Genomic DNA, 6,001 nt, shown 5'->3' on the forward strand with positions numbered 1-6,001 from the left:
GCTACTGACTATATGGTTGTTAGTTATTTGTATGACAGTAGTGCCTATTGAAGACCAGGCCCTGCTGTGCTAGGTGCTTTACTAATGTCTAGTGAGAAGCAGTCCCTGCCCCAAAGAATTTAAAAAGACAAGACAGGGTGGGAGGGGAAATAGAGGCACAGAGTGATTACATGAGTGGCTCAAGGTCACACAGCAAATCAGTGACAAACCAAGAATCGAGCACAGATCTTTTGACTTCCTGGCTAATGTCTTATCCACTAAACCAGGGGTAGGCAACCTATAGCACATGTGCTGAAGGCGGCACGCAAGCTGGTTTTCAGTGGCACTCACACTGCTGGGTTCTGGCCACCAGTCCGGGGGGCTCTGCATTTTAATTTAATTTTAAATGAAGCTTCTTAAACATTTAAAAAACCTTATTTACTTTACATACAACAATAGTTTAGTTATATATTATAGACTTATAGAAAGAGACCTAAAAACGTTAAAATTTATTACTGGCACGCGAAACCTTAAATCAGAGTGAATAAATGAAGACTTGGCACACCACTTCTGAAAGGTTGCTGACCCCTGCACTAGACTATGCTGCCCTGCTAAGGGATGTAGCGTGTGTCTACACAGCTGGGAGGTGTAATTCCCAGGGGAGGTAGACATACCCCTGCTCGGTCTGCTTGAGCTAGCATGTAAAAATAGCAGTGTGGCCTTAGCAGCACAGGCTAGCTGCCTAAAAACAATCCTGCCCAACCCACTGCTGCCACACTGTTATTTTTAGGTACTTGCTCAGAATGTAAGGACCAGAACCCAGGTCTGCAGAGCCTGGGGTAGTTGATATTCCCACAGTGCCACAAAGAGGCTATACAGAGGCATCGCCAGAGAGTAATGTGGAGAGTAGGTGTTCCAGGACCTACTGCCCACAAGACCCAGAGTGACAGTACTTTGTGGCCCTCTGGTTGGCCAAGTGACCCTACTCAACCTCAGGGGTTGCCCCAGGAAGTTGTCTTAGCAGAGACCATGGCCCACTGAAATGCCAGATTTTGCCTTCACCCTGACTCCTGCCTCTCGATTTTAACCTGGTACTGCACCTCTGATCTCTGTCTTTAACTCTGACCCTGACTCTTGTTTATGAGACCTGGCCTTGTGATTGCTCCAACTCCTTCTTGGCAACTCCTGGCCCTGGTAGGAAGACCTCAGCCCAGCTGTGACTGGTAGGCCAGACTGCCTGCACCCTGATTCCTTACACAGAGCCAGTGTGTGTATGTCTACCTGTGTGGGGAGTTACACCTTCCAGCTGCTGTGTAGACATCCTTAGTGCATAACACCCGGCATGTCACTTCAGGCCAAATTGAAAATTCTTTACTCCCACAAGCAAGCAACTATTTGTACAAGTAGCCCCGTTAATTTCAGTGCTACTACTTGTGCAAATAACTACTCACCAATGGTGGGAAGGGGTTCACCATTTGGCCCTTAATCTTTTTCTGGCTTAGATACTTCATCTGCAAGAAGGTGATAAGCTTCTACAACCCTGTGAGATAGATTTAAGTGATTCATTTTTGTAAAGCACTTTGGGATCTCTAAATGAGAGGTGCTGAAAAAGCTATGACAAGTGGAAAAGGCTGAGTTCTATGTAATGCCCTCATACTGCTAAGCAAAGTGCTTGTGTTTGAAGGTGATGTCCCTGACTTGTTTGTGAAGGCAAAGTGGATAGCATCATTTCTTCTGTAAGGATGGAATTATGAGGGGTGGGTCAGGCAGATTTGAGACAAAACAGCTGGCAATTTTTTATTGACAGAATTTTTCGACAGTTTAAGGTGAGGAGGGATAATAAATAGGAATGATGAGAATTTTTTTTCTTTTCCAATTGACAAATAACTCCTCCAGGCTGAAGTATCTGAATTCTGAAGCAGAATGAATTCTCATAAGTGCAGTGTTTGTGGTAAATTATCTTTGTTAGTGAGGAAAAATCAATGTATTGATGATTTTTTTTTAATGTGAAGAATCTACTTGTCGGAGGCCTGAAAAAAACATCTTTTTAATCCTCATATTATCTTCAAGAGTAAATTAGGGAAACTCTGCCTAGAATCACTGTGTTTTGTTCTCTTTTTACTGAGGGAGAAAGACGTTTGAATGACAGAAATGACATCATAACGTTGGCACTGATTTTACGTAATACTTATATAGCAACTCCTGCAGCTTCAAGTCAGTTACAACAGGTTGGGTGCAATTACTGGACCAGACCCTGCCAACATGCACATGAGTAACTTTTCTATGTGGGTAATCACATTGACTTCACACGACTGTTTGCATAAGCAAAGTTACTGATGTATGTAGGTGTTTGCAGCAGCATTCTGTGAAACATTCAAATGAGAGAAAACGAGGCAGTTAGAGTTTAGCATCAACTTGAATTTGACTTTTGATGCTGTGTCTGAAAGGCTACTCTAAACATGATGCTGTTTTCTAGCTCTCCACTATGCTCAAGCAATATTTAAAATGATCCATTTTCTTCCATCCCTCAAGTCCTCTAGTGCCATAACATTACATTCCAAATGTAATTTTTGTTGACAAATGCTTAACATCCTTAAAAGCACTTACCACAGTGTAAATCAGGAATTAGTATTAAGTCAAGGGAGTTATGCTGGTATAAAATCAATGTAAATGAGAGGAAAATCATGTCCGTGTGATTCTGCAACACACACAGCCAGATTCTGATCTTATTTACATTATTATGCTGGTGAAAAGAATCCAAACTTTATGGCATGCTCATCCCTAATGTGTGTCTCCCCCTTCTCTGAGCTTTTAGCCTGAGGCAAACACAAAGTGTGGCTCTTTGTCCCCAGACTATGAAAATGAAACTGAGCAAAAATGATGCTGCCTTGATTTTAGGTGGCTTTATTTTCAATAACCAGATTTATGTAGAAAATTAGAAGCCTGGAGTCATGGATCCACAGGGTCTGGTCTATGGTTGTCTTCCTTGCCTATCCATTCTTTGAGTTGTGACATGTCAGGGCATTAGTAGGTCTTCCTTGAAATATGTAATACAGACTCCACAGCACTGCACCCATATTGTAGAATATCCTATAATAATAGCCAGTGCAGACTGTTATGTTTTTCCCTATGATGATGCGCTGGCCTGAGTGGTGGCAGCTAGAACCAAAGGTTCCTGCCCTGATGGTTTTAGTTCAAGCACCAAGGGGCAATGTATTCAGTACTGGATCACAAATGGGAACAAATGTTTCCTGAACCTGAAATGAGAGTGCACTAGGGACAGCACCCTTCTGCCGTCATGCCTCTGATTCTCTGAGTTCCTTCCATGCAGCTTTTTTAAACTCCTTTCTAGAAGCTGACTGTTTGCTGCCTATTGCTCATCTGCACTACAGACAAAACTCTATGAAATTGCTTGGTGTTGTAAGTCACAATGTCAATTGCTATCATGCTTTTATATTTAGATTCTGTTCATCAGCTGATAGAAGCTGCAGATCCATTCTGTGTTGCACAGAATCCTGATCTAACTATCAGCTCAACTAACTGCCCAATTAACTCATTCAGATGGTCATGCATAACAACCAAGGGCTGTATCCTGGCTCCCCTTTTCATTGTCTTTGGGTCATATCTGGACATCCATGGGCCATATAACACATTGGCTTGGTATTTATTGCAGTTCGTAAAACTGCCCTTCAACTGTGCTAGAGCTAATATGTTGTGTATAGTACATTGATTCCCTGGTTTCATGACTGTCACTTGATCTTGATTCCACTTCTTCCACAGATCTTGTATGACCTCTGTGTAGTGACCTTACCTCTTCCTTTCAACCTTTCTCCAGAAAGGTGATCAATACCTGCTGCTTTGCCTTTATTCAGATGATGAATAGCTTCGGTAACTCTTTAATCTTTATTGGTCTCCTATCTGCCATCAAATCCTTCAAGCACTGACCTTCAGTTCTGAATTCTTCGGCTGGCATTCCAGATCATGCCAGTTTTCAAAGGGTTAAGGAACATCCTTTTCTTCATCTGTTTTTATCCGATTTTTAGCATAGCAAAAAATACAAAATTAAAATAAATTATTTTTATCTTATGTTTTGACCTTTTTGGGGTTACAGAGGTTCTGAATCTCACATTGCAGCAGACGGTGCCATTTGATCAAGCCCTACGTTACTTAGTCTGTGCTTAACCCAGTTTTAAGGGTAATCTACAGCTTTCCAACAGGTTAGCTCCATCAGAAGCATATGACTGAGAGCTCAAGTACTTAGAGGTCGTGCCTTTGTGGGATAATAAGAAAATTATTGTCCACAGGATACCAGGTTGGCCTTGAAGTTTCCTTCTGGTCCCCTCACTGCAATTAGTCACCCAAGACTGGCCCATGTTAGCTGACTTGGACTCGCGGGGCTCAGGCCAAGGGGCTGTTTAATTGCGGTGTAGGTGTTCTGGTTTGGGCTGCAGCTTGAGCTCTGGGACCCTCCCACCTCTCATGGTCCTAGGACTAGGGCTGGGGCATGGGGTCTAGGACCCTAAACTGCAATTAAGCAGCACCTTAGCCCAAGCCTTGTAAGCCTGAGTCAGTTGGCACGGGCCAGCCACAGGTTTTTAATTGCAATATAAGCATACCCCAAGTGAGTCTAGATGAGTGTCCCACTCCCATAAAGGGTCAGAGATAGGAGTGTTCTTAGCTGGAATTTTTAATAATTCAAATGTAAGTTTCCAGACGTTCCCCCTTCACTTTGAAGAGATGACGATGAAAGCACATGCTCTTCCTGCCACTTTGATAGGCAGAGATTCACATAATTCATATGAAACTGAAGGACACAATTTACTTCCTAGTGGTTAAAGCTGGAGTCACAATTAGACAGGGTCAACATGCAGCCACTATTTTCAACTGAAGGAGGAAGAAATACATAGTGATTTTTTATTTTGTGCGAGAGCAGGGATGCTTCAGAGTGCGGTGCATCTGAATGCAAAAGCATCGAGCCTCCAGCAGAGAGACTGCTAGAGTTTCTTGCATATTGGGCTGGTAACAGGGAGGGAGCAGGGGATGAAGGCAGGAAGCCTGAAAAAGGGTGGATAATTTTGGATAAGCACCAACACGTCACCACCACCACTTCTGAGAATCGCTGCTTTTGAAGTATCATCTTTAATTGTCATACAAAATGTTTTCTGAGTTAATTTTCACAGTGCTACATTTATATTGCCCATCGCCACAATATGCAGTGTGTGTGTGTTTGTATCCAGCTGTGTACATGGTTGGGTGCACCATGGATTGGCCTACATAGTAGAAGCATGAAGTATTTATGACTATGTTTTAGTCTCAGATGGATAAAATTGCAGTAGTATCTTATTGTGAAAAGCAAATAGCATTAAGGAAGCCCAGGCCGTGTATCATAAATGCTAATGCATCTTGCTAAAACTCCAAGCACCATTTTAATTGTCAACTTAATTTGTTTCTAATGTTCCATTTTTTAAAAATCCGGTTTCTGGTGGAGCAACCTTTTAAATAGTCTGTCCTGATATTTTTTCTATACTTTTAAAAGATAAGGGTTGCAATGCTCCCATATCTGTTAGTGTTTATAAAAATCTCATTGGCCAGGGGCTGACTGACTGTTCAAAGAGGAAACAGAGAAACTGACTATATGTAAAGTTCTGAGAAATTAACTAAGTAAACAAACTGAAAAAGTAGAGAAACTCTTCCCCTCCCCCCGCCCCCCGACATCATCTTCAATTCTTAGTGTTACTAGATAACTTAGTAGGCGGTAAACTTTCAAAGAGAAGTTGTGATTATTTTTCAAGCTGCCACTGCCCCTTTGAAATGACAGTAAAGTATAGATGAAAAATAAAATGATCCTTTAATCCTTAAAGATTTTATTGTTCATGCTAACTACTCATATCTACTGAATACCCATGTTGGGCCCAATTAATCCCTGGTATAACTGCACTGAAGTTAGTGGAATTACACCAATACTGAATTTGCCAAGTTACTTCTGGTTTGTCTCTATGAGAGCAGTGTTTGTCACACACAG

The 6,001-nt window shown here is 41.9% G+C and overlaps 1 pseudogene; it reads left to right on the forward strand.

The window, feature by feature from the left end:
• LOC120374531 overlaps positions 1–6,001 on the forward strand; it is a 202,284-nt pseudogene that overhangs the window by 122,026 nt on the left and 74,257 nt on the right.

The sequence above is a fragment of the Mauremys reevesii genome, linkage group 11, assembly GCF_016161935.1.
Source record: "Mauremys reevesii isolate NIE-2019 linkage group 11, ASM1616193v1, whole genome shotgun sequence".
Lineage (NCBI taxonomy): Eukaryota > Metazoa > Chordata > Testudines > Geoemydidae > Mauremys > Mauremys reevesii.